The following is a 19,495-nucleotide window of genomic DNA, read 5'->3' on the forward strand; positions in this document are numbered from 1 at the left end:
CTCTCGAGCATATGTTACAATTAGGGTTTAGCCTGGAATAGTAATCCTAATTGAGGTATTTTGAACATACATTACATAAAGGATTTAGCCTGGACTGGTAATCCTGTAATACGATATGTGGCTCAAGAGTGTATTATTTGATTAAGTGCCCTAATGGGTACCTTCGAATAAGAATTGACTAGTTATTGAATTGTCCACCTTGAGTGTACTACTCGAGTATCCATCGAAATTTCAATGATTTAACAGAAAAAACACTTGGCATGATAAGAGAATTATGGGACAAAATGAATAATGTCTTGAAGGAAAATTGTATGATGAGCTCATCTATGTTTACTTGGTGTATTTGAAATTTTTGTGACTAACATGTTTGATTAAATGCATGTGTTTAGGCAATTTTCCAAGTTGATGGAAAACATGGCTTTATATGCTTAGATTTAATAAATGGGATTGGTAAGTTTAGTTTTCGTTTGACGAACTTACTAAGCACGTAATGCTTACTCTATTTTATTTTTCCCTGTTTTATCGTGCTCAAAAGCTCACGAAGGTTGGAGATCATTGAAGCATCATCACACTATCCATTAGCTTATTTTGGGTATATATAATCATTTTGGTATGATGGCATGTATAGGCTAAGTTGGCCATAGATGGCTTAAGTATGTAGTTTGGAATTTAGCCATTGGAATGACTAGTAATGGTTGTTTTTGATATACTTGTAATGTCATACTATGGTAGTTATATACATGTTAAATGGTTTCTCAAATTATGCCTATCATATGTAATATACCAACGTAAGAGTATAAACATGTATGCATGTAATGATATGCCATGTTGAATAATAGAGTTACTTAATTTGAATGCTTGAATTGGTTGGCATTTGGGTGTGAGCTTAAATGCAGGTCATTGGTGTGGTTTTGGGTGAGAAATGAAGCTAGGAATGGCTTTATTTTGTCCACACGGGCAGATATACAAGCATATGTCTAGACTGTGTGTGACACACGGCCTGGTACATGGGCGTGTGTTTAGGCCGTGTATCCCCTGCACCTTAAATTTGAGAAACAGAATGCTCAGAATTGAGCACACGGGCAGAGACACGGGCGTGTGTCTCAGCCGTGTGTGCTACATGGCCTAGAACATTGGTGTGTGTCTTGGTCGTGTGAAACTTGCACCTAAATTTGAAAAATAAAATTTACCAAACAGCCTAGCACACGGGCATTTGGCATGGCCGTATGCACAAGTCAGAGAGTTACACGAGGTCGAACAAGGCCTGTAGCACAAGCGTGTCCCAAGGCCACACGGGCGTGTCCCTTAGACCACGTGGCGTGTGTGCCCTGTAACTTAGAATTTTTTTGAAATGTCACGAAGAATTCTTAGAGTTTTCGATTAAGTCCTGACTTGATTCTAATGCTCGTTTTGGAGGGTCCATTTAAAGGACGTTTTGAGTAATCTCAGAAAATGAGTAGTGATTGTCATTATTTATCTTTAAATTTTCTGAAAGTTCCGGTAATGCTCCAGAACTCTATTTTGGTGATGGATACGGGTTAGGGGTGCTGCAGATTAAGTAATTTAACTGAGAAAATAGTTAATTAAAACTCAGAGACTAAATTGTAAAAATCCAATTGCTATTGAATTTTAATTTAAAAAATGCATGAGGACCTAGATAGTAATTATTCAAAGGGCCTAAATGTTTATTAAACCATTATTTTTCATATTGTTAGTGAAATATGATGATTTTCATTAATTTATATTATTAAGATTAATAGAATATAAAAATAATTAACTAAAATTAAACTTGATTAATTAAGGGTAATTAAACCTTAAACTAGGTATAAATATCAACATTAGTGGGAGATGAACATATTGTCATATTTTCTCTTAGCCAACCGTCTAATAAGAAAGAAAAACACCAAGCTTTCATTTAAGCATTTGTCCACAAAAATTACAAAGGTAACAAAGCTAAATTCATAAAATTTTTATAGATTTATGATAATGAGAGCTTGATTTAGCGATGTAACACCTCTAACCTGTACCCGTCATCGGAACAAGGTTTAAAAGTATTACCGGAACATTCAGAACATTTTACAAATAATTGTTATAAATTTATTATTCATTTACGGAGATCATTCAAAATGTCCCTTAATTGGACCCTCGAGGCCTAATACGAGCATTAGAATCGAGTCGGGACTTAATCGAAAACTCATAAAATTTTTCGTGACATTTAAAAAATTTTCCAAAGTTATAGTGTTCTCACGCCCGTGTGTTTAGGAACATGCCTGTGTGGTCAGGCCGTGCACTACACACGCCCGTGTCCCTAACCCGTGTAACTCTTTAACTTTTAAGGCATGAAGAAATTGAGGTCACACGGCCAAGTCACAAGCCCATGTGTTAGGCCGTGTGGCAAATTTAATTTTTGAAATTTAGGTGCAGTTTTCACACTCCCTTGTCCAAGGCCGTGTCAACCACAAGGTTGAGACACACGCTCGTGTCTCTGCCCATGTGCCTAATTCTGAGCATTCTGTTTCTCAAAATTAAGGTGCCGGGGACACACGACCTAACCTCATGCCCATGTTACCAAGCTGTGTGTCACACATGGTCTAGACACACGCCCATGTGTCCGCCCGTGTGGAAAAAATGAAGTCGTTTCTAGCTTCATTTCTCACACAAAATTTCACCCAAGACCTGCACTTGAAACACACAACCAATACCAACCATTCCAAGCATTCAAATTAAGCAAACTTCATCATTCAACAAGGTATATCATTACATGCATGTGTGTTTATAAACTTACCTTGGATTAACTTAGGCATTAGCATCATTTGATCACATATACATAACATATCACATATGAATATATCATCATAACCTACTTAATCATACCCAAAATAAGCCATTACTAGCCATTCCAATGGCTAGGTTACAAAACATCATTTTCCAGCCACTATTGGTCAAGTTGTCCTATACATGCCATTGTACCAAAATGATTTTACTAAGTATACCCAAAATGACTAGTTGATAGTGTGAAGATGCTCCAATGATCTCCAACCTTCGTGAGCTTCTGAGAACTATAAAATAGGGGAAAAATAAATGGAGTAAGCATTACATGCTTAGTAAGTTCGTATAACGGAAACTAAACTTACCAATCTCATTTATTAAATCAAAGTATACAATAACAAGTTTTCCATTCATTTGGCTAAATTGCCTAAACACATGCATCCAATCAAACATGTTAGTCACAAAGTTTACATATACATCAAGTAAGAGTAGATGAGCTCATCATGCATTACTTTTTCAAGACATTATCATTTCATCTCATAATTCTCATGCCATGTCAAAATTTTTATGTCCGTTGAATCATTAAAATTCCAATGGATGCTCAAGTTGTACACTTGAGGTGTACGATTCCATAATCCGTCAATTCTTATTCAATGATACCCTTTAGGGTACTTAATAAAGGAACACACTCTCGAGCCACATATTGTATAATAGGATTACCAGTCCAGGCTAAATCCTTTCTATAACAAGGTCAATAGGATTACTCGTCCTAGCTAAATCCCACCCGCAACAAATTCAGGACCTTATTCATTTCGGGAAAGCGCATATAATTATCGGAATCCAATATTCAATCTGGACTTAACCCTTTTTCACCATTTCAAACATGTATTGAATTTCTCATGAAAGTATTCAAGTAATGTACATCAATATAAATCACATTCCATACAACACAACATTCAATTAAACATATTTACATGCCGAATTAAGTTACACGAACTTACCTCGACACTTGTTCGCGTATATAATCTACTAATCCGAAACCTTTTCTTTTCCTCGATCTAACCTTGAATTAGTGTTGTTCGAATCTATATAAATGAATTTAATCATCAATTTCACACATTTCATATTTAAATGGACTTAATTTACATCTTAGGAAAAATTACCATTTTGCCCCTAACTTTTCCATAAATTCTGATTTCGTCCCTAGGCTCGGAAAATGAAACTTGTGCAATTTATTCCCTATTCCAAGCCTAACCAAAATCCTATTACGAATTTTACAGCACATGTATTCATAAAAATTTAGAATTTTTCTTCAAATTTCATAAGTTTACATTTTTTTTCCCTAATTCATGTTTTCATCAAAAATCACTTTGTAAAAGTTGTTTATCTATCAATAACCTTTCATTTTCTACCATAAATTTCTAATTTTCAGCAGATACATCCATGACCCATTTTCCATACTTTGATAACTTTTCAAATTAATCCCTCAAATAGAGAGATTAAGCTATTCCGATTTTAAAAATATCAAAATTACTAAAAACAAGACAGGAAAACTTACCCAATTAAACCAAAGTATCCCCTCTCTCTCCTAGGTTTTCCATAGAATTTTAGGTTGAAGATGAAAAAAATAAGATGCTATTTTCTTTTCATCTTTTAATTAATTAAGTATTTTGCATTTTCTAATTTAGTCCTTGCCATTTTTCTATATTTCCATGGATGAGTTATCAAAAAAAATCTACATACTTCTTTAATGGTCTAATTACCATATAAGGACTTCTAGTTTTGAATTCCATAGCTATTTGATCCTTATAGCTACTAGAATTTAACTTTCACATTTTATGCGATTTAGTCATTCTCGTAATTAAACACTTAATCGATAAAATTTTAGTATTAACATTTTCACACGACATGCCTATTATAATATAGACCTTATTTTCGAATCGGTTTTTTGGTCCCGAAACCATTGTTCCGATTTCACTGAAAAATGGATTGTTACAACTCTCCCCCTTAAGGATTTTCATCCTCGAAAATCTTGTCAGTAAAAAGATTCGGGTATTGTTTCCTCATAGTATCCTCTAGCTCCCAGGTAGCTTCCTCTATGCCATGTCGTTTCCAAAGAACTTTTAATAACGCTACCTTCTTATTTCTTAACTCTTTTGTTTTTCGAGCTAAGATTTTGACTAGTTCTTCACAATATGTTATATCAGGCTGAATCTCTACCTCTGTTGGAGAGATAACATGTGAAGGATCGGATCGATACTGCCGTAGCATAGACACATGAAAAACATTATGAATCCGATCAAGCTCTAGTGGTAAAGCTAACCGATATGCAACCAGTCCAATTCTTTCTATAATCTCATATGGTCCAATGAACCGTGAACTCAGTTTTCCTTTACGACCAAATCGGAGAACTTTCTTCTGAGGCTACACTTTCAAGAATAGTTTGTCACCGACTTGAAATTCTATTTCTTTTCTTTTTAGATCAACATAAGACTTTTAACAATCAGAAGCTGCTTTCAAACTGTCCCAAATTACTTTCACTTTTTCTTCGGTCTCTCAGACCAAGTCAATTCCATGTAACTTTTTCTCACTGAGTTCTGTCCAATACAATAGAGTTCTACATTTGTGACCATACAAAGCTTCATACGGTGCCATTTTGATACTAGACTGATAACTGTTATTATAAACAAATTCAACCAAAGGCAAGTACTTTTCCCAGTTACCTTCAAAATTTAGTATACAACACCGAAGTATATCTTCCAAGATCATTATTACCCGTTCAGATTGACCATCTGTTTGGGAATGAAATGCAGTGCTAAAGTGTAATTGAGTACCCAGAGCTTCTTGCAATTCACTCTAGAATCTAGAAATAAACCGAGGATCTCTATCTGAAATAATGGAAACAGGCACTCCATGCAATCTAACAATCTCAAAAACAAATAATTCAGCCAATCTATCCAAGGAATAATCCATATGTACCAGAATCAAGTGTGCAGACTTTATCAACCAATCAACAATTACCTAAATGGCATCTTTCTTCTTTGGAGACAGGGGTAATCCCATTACAAAGACCATAGCAATTCTTTCACATTTCCATTCCGGTATCGTAACCGGCTGTAATAGTCTAGAAGGCAACTGATCTTCAACTTTTATTTGCTGACATATTAAACGCTTAGATACGAACTCAGAAATATCTCATTTCATTCCTGGCCACCAATACATCCTTTTCATATCATTATACATTTTATTACTACCAGGATGAATAGAAATGTTACCATTGTGAGCTTTATTCAAAATCTTCTATACTAGTTTTGAATCTTTCGGTACACATACTCTGCCTCTGAATAACAAACAATCATCAGTCTTGATCTAAAATTTTGAGTTAGAAGTCGATTCACTTTGTATTCGTTTTGCTTACAACTTACTATAAATTTTCTGAGCTTCAGAGATCTAATGCAAAAACGTTGATCTAGCTTTTAACTCAGCCATGATTGAACCATCATTAGACAATGATAATCGAGTATTCATTTCTCGCAAAGTATATAAGGATTTTTTGCTCAAAGCATCTACCACTATATTCACTTTTCCCGGATGGTAGTCAATAACAAGATTATAATCTTTCAATAACTCAAGCCATCTGCGCTGTCTCAAATTCAAATCTTTCTGTGACATCAAATATTTTAGACTTTTATGATCAGTGAATTTGTGACATTAATGCCGCCATATTTTCAATGCAAACACTATGGTTGCCAATTCAAGATCGTGTGTCGGGTAGTTCTTTACATGTAGTTTTAGCTGTCGTGAAGCATAGGCTACTACTTTACAATCTTACATCAACGCACAGCCTAAACCATTCAATGACGCATCACTGTAAACTATAAATTCCTTACTCGATTCTGGTTGAACTAACATTGGTGTTTCTGTTAATAAAGCTTTTAATCTATCAAAACTCTGCTGGCAGTTATCTGTCCACTCAAACCTTACATCTTTCTGTAGTAAACAAGTTATCGGAGAAGCTATCATTGAGAAACCTTTTACAAATCTCTGATAGTAACCAGCTAGTCCCAAAAAACTTCGGACTTCAAATACATTCCTCGGTCGCTTCCAATTAACAATGACTGAAATTTTATTCGGGTCTACTCTGACACCTTCAGCAGATACTACATGCCCAAGAAAACTAACTTCTCGTAACCAAAATTCACATGTATTGAATTTGGCATACAGTTATTTCTTTCGCAAAGTTTGCAATACTATTCTCAAGTACTCAGCATGTTCATTTTCATCTCGAGAATAAACCAAAATATCATCTATAAATACCACCACATACGGGCTAAAAATTTTGTTCATCAAATCCATAAACACCGCAGGTGCATTTGTCAAACCGAATGGCATCACAAGAAACTCATAGTGTCCATACCTGGTTCTAAAAGCTGTCTTTGGTACATCCGATTCTTTTACCCATAGTTGATAGTAACCAGAACGGAGATCAATCTTTGAAAATACAGTGGCACATTTTAACTGGTCAAACAAATCATCGGTTCGAGGCAATGGATATTTGTTCTTTATTGTAACTTTGTTAAGCTGTCTATAATCAATGCACAACCTTAATGATCCATCCTTCTTCTTTACGAACAAAACCGACGCACCCCGAGGTGAGAAACTAGGTCGATTAAAACCTTTGTCAATCAATTCTTGTAACTGTACTTTCAGCTCTTTCAATTCAGTAGGAGTCATTCTAAGATCTATAGAGAATTCAACTTCTCTATTCGGTGGTAAACGAGGTAATTCTTTTGGGAATGCATCAGAAAATTCACATACTACCGACACTGACTAAATTTTTAACTCAGATACTTTAGTATCCAATACATACGCAAGATAAACATCTTATCCCTTTCTAACATATTTATGTGCTGATATTGCTGAAATCACATTAGGTAGTCCATCTGGTTTATCTGATTCAACATGAAACAATTCACTATTCTGACATTTCAATACAATATATTTCTATTTGCAATTCACCACTACATCATATTGGGTTAACCAATCCATTCCCAAATCGCATCAAATTCATCAAATCGTAATAACATCAAGTCAGCCGAAAAGCAATAACCTTTTACCATAAACAGGCAGTTCTTACAAACTTTATCCACCATAGCATACTGGCCCAGGGGTTTGAAACTTTAACCACAAATTCAATGAATTCAACAGGTAAATTTTTAACAGACACTAAGTTCGTGCATATGTATGAATGTGTGGAACCAGGATCAATCAATGCAGTAATATAAGTATCAAGTAGAGAAAATGTACCAGTAATGATGTCTGGCGTAGTGGCATCTTCTCTAGCATGAATAGCATATGTCCTTGTAGGTGCTCGTGCCTCAGATCTAACTGTTGTATCCTTGGTAGTACCTCGACTACTACCAACATTGCCGGGATGGTGGGGTGGTCTGCCTCTTGTAAACGGAAAAATATATAGGATTTTTCCTATGTAATTTATCACATTTTCACTTAAAATTGTTGTTAAAACTAAGTAATTGTTTAATAAATTAATGAAATATGTGAAAATATGAAATTAGGACATAGAAATCATTAAAATGTTATTTTATGCTTTATTATATAGTTTTCATGCAATAAATGGTTTTTTTTATATTTTGAATATATTATATTTTTTAAGATATAAAGTGGGCCATGCATGATTAAATTAAATAATAAAATACAAAATTATATTTAATAATTCATTAATAATTGGGGTTTTAAATTAATTAATTAAACTGGATAAATTTTATTCTTTGGTCCTCTAACTTGTTGACTTATTCGAGACAGGTCTGATAGCTTTGCTGGATTACAAAATCGTCCAAATTGGGGACCAAGTCAACCTAAAATTCGATTGCACATGGTTGTCCATAAACCATTTTTTGGTTTAATTGCACAAGGTCCTTGAAGCGTTGAAGAAATTAGAGATTTACCTGAAGATTTGCACTTGACTGAGTCTCAATCCTGAGTTGTTGTGGCACTCAAATTGACCAAAAATCAAGCAAAAATCAGCTCAACTTCCTCAATTTATGGTCGGCCACCCATGGAAGATGCTTCAAAAGATAAAAAATCCTATTTTTAGTAAACTATCCCCCTCTCCTCACCTATAAATAAGACCTCATTCTCACATTTCTACTCATCCCTCATCCCTCATCCCTCATCCCTCATCCCTCATCCTTCATCCTTCATCATTCTCTTTTCTCTCCAAATTCTGTTAGCCTTTTCCATTCCCCACGCCTAGCATCATCTCTTCATAGAGATTTTAGCTATTAAGCCTCTTAAAGAGCCCTTGGTCGGTCACCTTGGAGAGCCATCAGCAAAGGAGCAAAGCGAAGGAAGCAAAGGAGCCTCATTGGTCAGTCTTGGGTGACAACTACTTTGATCTAAGTTTAATCTTTCTTTTCTTTAATTTAATCTGAAAATGTTTGCTATGTGTTATTTGTTCTTGTTCACAACAATGTTAGCTTAATTTTATTTAAGCTAAGATGATTATTTTGATTAAATAATATTTATTTGATTCATGCTTATGATGTTTGTGCCTCAATCGATCATGTTTTCAATTAAAATCAAATCTGTATTTCGGTCATACGTGATTGAAATGCACCTGAATTAGCTGAGCGATCTAACTAGACAACGGCTAGTGGACGTATAATTGAAATGTGCATGCTCAATTTAGATCCTAACCCAATTAAATTGCAAGTTGCATAACAACTCTGACCAAGCTCTGTTATCTGCATAGTTTTTAGATTTGTGTGATTAAACTGTTTCAAACCTAACACGTCCTTGTTACCTCACACAAATACTAAGAAACCCTTAGTAAATAAGGATCAGTAAAATGCGTATTTACTAAGTAAAGGATTTCAAATTTAATGTGGTTTCCAAACTCATGAAAGATCGAGTTGCCATGGAATGTTTTTTCGAATGTTATTAAGCATGTTGATAATAAGTTGAGTTTAATTAAAGTAATTGTCCTAGTTTATTTATGTTATAATTGTTACAAATTGTGTTTAATTTTGCTAAAATCTATTTCATTCATATAGTTTTCATACTTTGGTTAATTTGCATTAGGGATGATTGCATTTAGTCTAATATATTTTAATCATCACTTCCCAATTAAATTGTGTTTTTATTTGCCAAATTGTTAATATAATTTTACAAATTAAGTGACTTAGCACAAATATAATCCCTATGGAGACGATAACTCAATACTTATTACTTGATAACGACTATGTACACTTGCACAAACCCCAGCGTTACAAGTTTTTGGCACCGTTGTCTGGGATTGTCAACTGTTGCCATAGTCATTTCTTTCGTGAAATTATTTATTTTCAATTTGACTTATTTCTAACATTACTAACTTATTCTTTTTAATTTTTTAATTTTCTTTTCAGGTGCTTATAAGCATAGATCGATTCTCGATTTATTCCCTGTAGGCCCTAAAATTGAGCAAACTTTCAAACAAAGAATATGTGAATGAACAGCTCAAAGAAAAGTCGAGATGGACCTTGGAAATCAGAATCAAGACCAAGGTAATGAAGCCGATCATGTATGAAATCCCATCCTTATTGTCGATGATAGGGATCGATGCATCAGACAATATGCTGTGCCACTTTTCAGTGAGTTACAACTAGGAATTAGAAGGCCAGATATTGAGGCAACCCAATTTGAATTGAAACCAGTGATGTTTCAAATGCTCCAAATGATGGGCCAATTCAGTGGTATGCCCATAGAAGATCCACATCTCCATCTTCGATTGCTTATGGAGGCGAGTGATTCATTCAAGATAGCTGGTGTGACTGAAGACATACTGAGGTTGAAGTTGTTTCCATACTCGTTACGAGATCGAGCACGAGCATGGCTCAATTCATTGCCACCAAGTTTCATATCTACATGGCAATAATTAGCAGAGAGATTTTTGGTTAAGTATTTCCTGCCTAGCAAAAATGCTAAGTTGAGGAACGAGATCACAACCTTCCAACAATTGGATGAAGAGTCTTTTTATGAGGCTTGGGAGCGATTCAAGGGGTTACTGCCTAAGTGTCCTCATCATAGGATTCCTTATTGTATCCAGTTGGAGACATTCTATAATGGTCTCAATGCACAAACAAGATTGATGGTAGATGCTTCTACGAATGGTGAAATTTTTTCTAAGTCTTATAATAAGGCTTATGAGATAATTGAGAGGATTGCGAGTAATAACTATCAATGGCCAACAAATCGAACAACTCCAGGAAGACGTGTAGCCTAAGTTCATAAAGTTGATGCCCTCACTTCATTGTTAGCTCTAGTATCGTCTATTTTCTCTATGTTAAAACAATTTACCGCTAATAGTACTAATAATTTTGCAGCTCAGCCACCAAGTTCGTACGAAGTAGTTTCTTGTGTGTATGGTGGGGAAGGTTATTCTTTTGAGAATTGTCCATCAAATCCTCAGTCAGTGTACTATGTGGGGAACCAATATCAAAATAGGAGTGGACAAGGACCCTAGTCCAACTTCTATAATCCTTCATAGCATAATCATCTTAACTTTTCTTGGAGCAACAAAGGAAATGGACCGAACCACAACTTATTACAGTATAGACCTAACCAATCTCAAGGGTTTAATCAGCAAGTTCTAAAACCACCTCAAGCTGAGGCATCAAATAGTTTGGAGAACTTGTTCAAAGCGTACTTGGAAAAGAATGATGCATTGATCCAAAGCCAAGCAGCCACATTGAAAAATTTGGAAAACCAAATGGGTCAGTTAGCTACAGAGCTTCATAATAGACTGTAAGGAACCTTGCCGAGTAGTATTGAAAATCCAAGAAATTTGGGTAAAGAACATATCAAGGTAGTGGAATTGTGAAGTTGTAAAATTCTGGAAACCTGATTGATTGATGTCGAAGATAAGCCCGTTGAGAAGAATCAACTAGCTGTTGAAATTCCTATACCAAAGGAATCAAAATCTGTAAAGACTGACAAGGTAAATCCTAACTTAGTGAATTTAGATACTTTAACATCTTCGTTGGATGCAGATTTACCTACTCAGAAAAGTTGTCTTGTTCAACCGAAAGTTCCATCACCTCCATATCCGCAAATATTGCAACAACACAAGCAGAAATAAAAAGTGCAATTCAAGAAGTTTCTGGATGTTATGAAGTAGTTACACATCAATATTCCGTTGGTGGAGGCTTTAGAACAAATGCCAAATTATGTGAAGTTTATGAAGGATATACTATCCAAGAAGAAACGAATGAGTGAGTATGAGACTGTTTCCTTGACAAAGGAGTGCAGTTCATTCCTACAGAAAAAACTGCCATTGAAATTGAAAGACCCAGGAAGCTTTACTATACCCTGTAACATTGGTGAATCTTACTGTGGTAAAGTTTGTGTGATTTAGGAACAAGTATCAACTTGATACCTAAGTTTATTTTTAAGATGTTAGGGATAGGTGAAGTAAGACCTACAACTGTAACGCTTCAGCTAGCGGGTCGATCTTTAGCATATCCCGAGGGAAAGATCGAGGTTGTTTTGGTAAGAGTCGATAAATTTATTTTTCCTACTGATTTCATTGTCTTAGATTTTGAAGCAAATAAGGAAGTGCTGATCATCCTTGGGAGACCTTTCTTAGCCACAGGAATAACGTTAATTAATGTGCAGAAAGGTGAACTCACCATGCGAGTTTAAGACGATTAGGTAACCTTTAACATTATTAAAGCAATAAAATTTTCTGATCCGGCAGAAGAGTGTTCAGTTATGGAAGAGATAGAAACCTTGGCTTTTATGGCAAGCAATTTTGAAGGAGATCCATTGGAGAAAGCTTTAGATCTTGACCTTTTGGAGGATGAAGAAGGTGAAGAAAACATGGTTTTGATAAAAGCTAATTCGAGAATTTTTTTTCAATCCACACGGGTTGAACCGTTGGAGTTGAAAGTCAGAGAATTTGTGCAACCCAAGTTGTCAATCGAAGAATCACCTAAACTCGAACTAAAAGTACTTCCTTCCCATTTGAAATAAGTTTATTTAGGTGACTGTTCTACTTTGCCAGTGATTATTTTAGCCGAACTGATGAAATATCAAGAGGAGCAATTAATTGTTGTTACAAGGAAATTTAAGAAAGCAATTGGTTGGACCATAGCTGATATTCGAGGTATAAGCTCTTCTTTTTGCATGCATAAATTCATTTTGGAAGAAGGTGAAAGAGCTTGAATTGATAGGCAAAGGAGGCTCAATCCTATTATGAAAGAAGTTGTGAGAAAGGAAGTGATCAAATGGTTAGATGCAGGAATCATTTATCCTATTTCAGATAGTTCGTAGGTAAGTCCGGTACAGTGTGTGCCGAAGAAAGGTGGAATCACTATTATAAAAAATGAGCGTAACGAGTTAATTCCAACGAGAACTGTTATTGGTTGGAGAATCTGTATTGATTAGAAAAAATTAAACAAAGCCACTCGGAAGAACCATTTTCCGTTGCCTTTTATGGATAAGATGTTAGATCGACTGGAAGGTAATGAATTCTATTATTTTTTAGATGGCTATTCGGGATATAACCAAATAGTTGTAGCCCCGGAAGACCAACATAAAACAACCTTTACTCGTCCATACGATACGTTTTCTTTTAGGCGAATGCCTTTTGGTTTATGCAATGCACCTGCAACCTTTCAACGATACATGATGACAATATTCACTGATATGGTTGAAAATTTTGTTGAGGTTTTCATGGATGATTATTCTATTTTTGGTAACACTTATGATATTTGTTTGAGTAATTTGGCAAAGGTACTGAAGAGATGTGAAGAGACGAATCTTGTCCTTAACTGGGAAAAATGCCATTTTATGGTCAAGGAAGGGATTGTCTTAGGACATAAAATCTCAAAGAGAGGAATTGAAGTTGATAAAGCAAATGTGGATGTAATTGAAAGATTACCGACCCCAATGAATGTGAAAGGAGTCAGAAGTTTATTAGTCCATGCCAATTTTACTGAAGGTTTATAAAAGATTTCTCGAAAATTTCTAAATCGTTGTGTTTGTTGTTAGAGAAAGATACAGTGTTTGAATTCAACAAAGCATGTTTGCAAGCTTTTGAAGATATGAAAAAACTGTTAACCTCAGCTCCAATAATCGTTACACCTGATTGGAACTCACCTTTTGAGTTATTGTATGATGGAAGTGATTATGCTGTTAGAGCTATGATGGGTCAAAGAAGAAACGAAGTGTTTCACCTTATTTACTATACAAGTAGAACTTTAACGGGAACCCAACTCAATTATACGGTAACCGAAAAGGAGCTCTTTGCTATAGTTTTTGCTTTTTACAAATTTCACTCATATCTTATAGGTACCAAAGATGCAAAACTGAGGCTAATTCGTTGGATACTATTACTTCAAGAATTTGACATTGAGATCCAAGATAGAAAAGGTGTCGAAAATCAAATAGCTGATCATCTATCGAGGTTGGAACAAGATGAGTTAACTAGATCATGTGTGCCTATCAACGAGAATTTCCCAGATAAGCACTTATTTGAGGTAAATCGAATTCATGAAACACCTTGGTTTGCTAATTTTTCCAATTATCTTGCATGTGGAATAATTCCTTAAGAAATGACAGACCAAAAAAGGAAAAAATTCCTTCATGATAGTGGGTATTATTTTTTGGGAGGATCCGTTTTTGTTTAAACAATGTGCAGGTAATATAATCCAAAAGTGTATAGTTGAAAGTGAGATTGATGAGATCTTGTATCATTGCCATTCATCTCTAAGTGGGGGACACTCTGGTAGTTCACATATTGCAGCAAAGATTTTGCAAGCAGGTTTCTTTTGGCCTACGCTATTTAAAGATGCTTATGCTTATGTGAAGAACTATGATAAATGCCAAAGGACCGAAAATATATCAAGGAGGAATGAGATGCCCTTGACAAACATTTTGGAGACTAAATTATTCGACGTATGGGGTATTGACTTATTAGGCCCGTTCCTTCTTCATATGGGAACAAATACATTTTAATTGCTGTGGACTATGTATCCAAGTGGGTTGAAGCTAAAGCATACCCTACAAATGATGCTAAGGTAGTCATGCGATTCCTACATAAGCATGTGTTTACACGATTTGGAACACCAAGAGCTATTATTAGTGATGAAGGTTCTCACTTTGTGAACAAAATTAGCTTAAGTGGTTGCTTGAAAAATATGATGTGAAGCACAAGATTGCTACTGCCTATCACCCCCAATCCAATGGGCAAGTTGAGAGAGTGAACCGTGAAATCAAAGGTATCCTTGAATAGGTAGTATGCCTTAGCAGTAAAGATTGGTCTCGAAGGCTTGATAATGCATTATGGGCTTATCGAACAACATTTAAGACACCGTTAGGGATGACTCCTTATTGGTTAGTTTTTAGGAAGACATGTCATTTTCCATTAGAGTTGGAGAATAGAGCTCACTGGGCTTTGAAGCAGTTGAACTTTAATCTTAAGCAAGCCAGTGAGAGAAGGATGTTACAACTTGATGAGTTTGAAGAGTTGAGGTTGTTTTCCTATGAGAATGCCAAAATGTGTAAAGAAAGATAAAAAGATGGCATGATAGTCATTTACAACCTTGCGAGTTTAAAGAAGGTCAGAAGGTTTTGTTGTTTAATTCAAGGATGAAGTTATTTCCTGGGAAGCTTAAATCCCGATGGAAAGGACCCCATACCATATACCGAGTGTATCCTTATGGAGCTGTTGAATTATATGACAATCATGAAGGAACGTTTAAAGTTAATGGTCAACGTCTCAAACATTACTGGGGTGGTGAAGTTGAGCGAGTTGAATCCTCGTTCAAATTAACAGACCCTTGATTTTTCATGAACTCGTTTTGTAAATAAATAAATAATTAGAACTTATTTTCTTAGCTTATTACAGTTAATTAATTCTGTCTAAGGAGATTGTAACTTAAGCAGGATCGCTGTGACCCCTCCAACCTTTCTTGGGAATTAATTTAATATAATTTGTTAAGAAGAAATTTTCTAATTAAGATTTAAAATTTTTAAGTTTCATTTGTTTTGTTTAAATTTTAAAAGGGGGTTAAATTTGGCCCAAGTACTAATCAGTTTTTTTCTTGAGACAAGACAGTTTGAGTTTGAGGCCCAAGACAGCAAAAAAAAAGGGGGAAAAATCCATACCTTGCCACCATTCCCAATACTTGCCACCCAAGTAACCCTAATGTAGCTAATTTTTGCTACATGTTGCCCTAATTTTTCCCTATATAAATCGCTCTCCATTCTACTAAGTTTCGGGGAATGAGTCAAGAAAATAATAGGGAGGGCTCTTATCTTATTATTTATTTATTTTTAGGTCCTTAGGAATTTATTTCTTTCGTAATTAGGATTTAATTTCTGCAGAATAAAACATAGCAAGCATTAATAAACTTAACACTTCTTTAGAAAGAAAAAGACTAAGTGATGTGGTAATGAGAATGAACATGTCTAGGATTGGGTTATAGGAAAGACTTGGTATTTAAGTAGTTTTAATGACTCACCTCTCTTTCTTTACAACCCTACAAGGTGTTCAGTTTTCATTCATTACTTTGTTCTTGCAATGAGAACATTGCTTCTTTTTAAAGGGGGGTAAGGCAAATAAATTGCTCAAACTTTTAAATTTTTTCAAGTATGTTTCAATCATTTCTTTCATAAGTATGTTTTAATAAATGAATGTTTGGAGATATTTTTTTTAATAAGATAGTTTGTATACAAGTATGAATGATGATTTTATCTGAGTGAAAGTATGTTATCATGAAGAATGGAATGTTGTATGATCTTAGCCTTAGTAATGTCTGCCATGGAAACTTAGTTTCTTTTGAGATTAGACATGCATAAAGGCTTATATCTTTAGAATTGACTTAGTAACTTTCTTGAGGTGAAATCCTAGGGACATAAAAATCTAAAATGATATAGGCACTATTTCTTTGGATCGTTTGAGCCTTTTCAAGCCAACCTTATGATATTTGACCTAGAAAACTGATATTTTGAGCTTAAAAGCCTGTTTATTGCAATGAACCTACATTATAAGCCACATTACCATCTTTTAAAGTTATCTTAATTTTGTGCACCTATCTTAACTAAAGTTGTCTTGGTAAGCAACATTTGAGGAAGTTTTCACAAAGATGTATGTGCTCATGCTTTAAAAAAAAGAGCGAAAAGAAGTTTGCTCAGTCTCCAAAAAGGAAAATTTATGAGCTTGAGTTCAAAATAAGTTTAGGGGTGTTCCAAAAGTTCACTTAAAGAAAGGTTGTATGACGAGAAAACCAAGACAAAGTTAAAGGTTAAGATTTTTAAAATCAAAATATCCCATCCCTTAAAACCCCTACCTTTAATCGAGCCCCATTACAACCTTATAAAAGACCTATTGATTTGATGATTATGTCACCTACATTAGTGGAGAGGAAGTCTTAAGTTCAACATATGAAGATCATAAATAAGCCTTGTGATTGTTTGCTTGATTGATAGGAAATTATGTTGAACGAAGACTATTATCTATGACTGTGACATACACGCAAACAATGATTCATGTTGGCATATTTTGAAGCTTAGTATAATCTTAAGGAATGTTTGCATATGAATTACTTGTTAATAAAGACGATTGATGAGCATGAAGTTATTAATGCATGATTATGAGACAAAGATTGGTACTACTTACACAATTAGCAATTTTGCCTTAGCAAGACCTTTTGCTGTGCATGAACATTTCTCGGGACGAGCAATGATTTAAGTTTGGGGGTGTGTAAACTAAAAAATATATAGGATTTTTCCTATGTAATTTATCACCTTTTTACTTAAAATTGTTGTTAAAATTAAGTAATTGTTCAATAAATTAATGAAATATGTGAAAAATATGAAATTAGGACATAGAAATTATTAAAATGTGATTTTATGCTTTATTATATAGTTTTCATGCAATAAATGGCTTATTTTATATTAATTTGAATATATTATATTTTTTAAGACATAAAGTGGCCCATGCATGATTAAATTTAACAATAAAATATAAAATTATATTTAATAATTCATTTAAAATATTTCATTAATAATTTGGGTTTTAAATTAATTAATTAAATTGGATAAATTTTATTCTTTGGTCCTCTAACTTGTTGATTTATTCTAGACAGGTCTGATAGCTTTGCTGGATTACAAAACTGTCCAAATTGGGGACCAAGTCAACCTAAACTTTGGCTGCACATGGCTGTCCATAAACCATTTTTTTGTTTAATTGCACAAGGTCCTTGAAGAGTTGAATAAATTAGAGATTTACCTGAAGATTTGCACTTGACTGAGTCTCAGTCCTGAGTTGTTGTGGCACTCAAATTGATCAAAAATCAAGCAAAAATCAGCTCAACTTCCTCAATTTATGGTCGGCCACCCATGGAAGATACTTTAAAAGATGAAAACTCCTATTTTTAGTAAACTATCCCCCTCTCCTCACCTATAAATAAGACCTCATTCTCAAATTTCTACTCATCCCTTATCCCTTATCCCTCATCCCTCGTCATTCATCATTCTCTCTTCTCTCCAAATTCTCTTAGATTTTTCCATTCCCCACGCCTAGCATCATCTCTTCATAGAGATTTTAGCTATTAAGCCTCTTAAAGAGCCATTGGTCGGCCACCTTGGAGAGCCATCAGCAAAGGAGCAAAGTGAAGGAAGCAAAGGAGCCTTGTCGGTCAGAGTCTTGGGTGACAGCCACTTTGATCTAGGTTTAATCTTTCCTTTCTTTAATTTAATCTGAAAATGTTTGCTATGTGTTCTTTGTTCTTGTTTACAACAATGTTAGCTTAATTTTATTTAAGCTAGGATGATTATTTTGATTAAATAATATTTATTTGATTAATGCTTATGATGTTTGTGCCTCAAACGATCATGTTTTCAATTAAAATCAAGTATGTATTTCGTTCATACGTGATTGAAATGCACCTGAATTAATTGAGCGATCCTAACTAGACGACGGCTAGTGGACGCATAATTGAAATGTGTATGCTCAATTTAGATTCTAACCCGATTAAATTGGAGGTTGCATAACAACTCTAACCAAGCTCTGTTATCTGCATAGTTTTTAGATTGGCGTGATTAAACTATTTCAAACCTAACACGTCCCTGTTACCTCACACGAATACTAAGAAACCCTTAGTAAATAAGGATCAGTAAAATGCGTATTTACTAAGTAAAGGATTTCGAAAAGACCTAATGTGGTTTCCAAACTCATGAAAGATCGAGTTGCCATGGAATGTTTTTTCGAATGTTATTAAGCATGTTGATAATAAGTTGAGTTTAATTAAAGTAATTTTCCTAGTTTATTTATGTTATAATTGTTGCAAATTATGTTTAATTTTGCTAAAATCTATTTCATTCATATAGTTTTCATACTTAGGTTAATTTGCATTAGGGATCATTGCATTTAGTCTAATATATTTTAACAATCACTTCTCAATTAAATTGTGTTTTTATTTGCCAAATTATTAATATAATTTTACAAATTAAGTGACTTAGCACAAATGCAATCCCTGTAGAGACGATAACTCAATACTTACTTATTACTTGATAACTACTGTGTACACTTGCACAAACCCCAGTGTTACACCCCTCGAGACAAGATTACTCGGCTTTGGAGCTGGTTCTAACTCCTTTTCAATATTTTCTGGACAATCTCTGAGAAAATTCTCAAGTGAACCACATCCAAAACAAGCTCCAC

General features: G+C 34.5%; 1 non-coding gene across 1 annotated transcript; it reads right to left on the bottom strand.

Moving 5' to 3' along the window:
• Positions 1–10,750: 10,750 nt before the first annotated feature.
• LOC121205532 (small nucleolar RNA R71) lies at positions 10,751–10,857 on the bottom strand. The gene has a single exon (XR_005900608.1). It is a non-coding gene; the product is annotated as a small nucleolar RNA R71 (small nucleolar RNA).
• Positions 10,858–19,495: the final 8,638 nt, after the last annotated feature.

Source organism: Gossypium hirsutum, chromosome A08, assembly GCF_007990345.1.
Source record: "Gossypium hirsutum isolate 1008001.06 chromosome A08, Gossypium_hirsutum_v2.1, whole genome shotgun sequence".
Taxonomy (NCBI): Eukaryota; Viridiplantae; Streptophyta; class Magnoliopsida; order Malvales; family Malvaceae; genus Gossypium; species Gossypium hirsutum.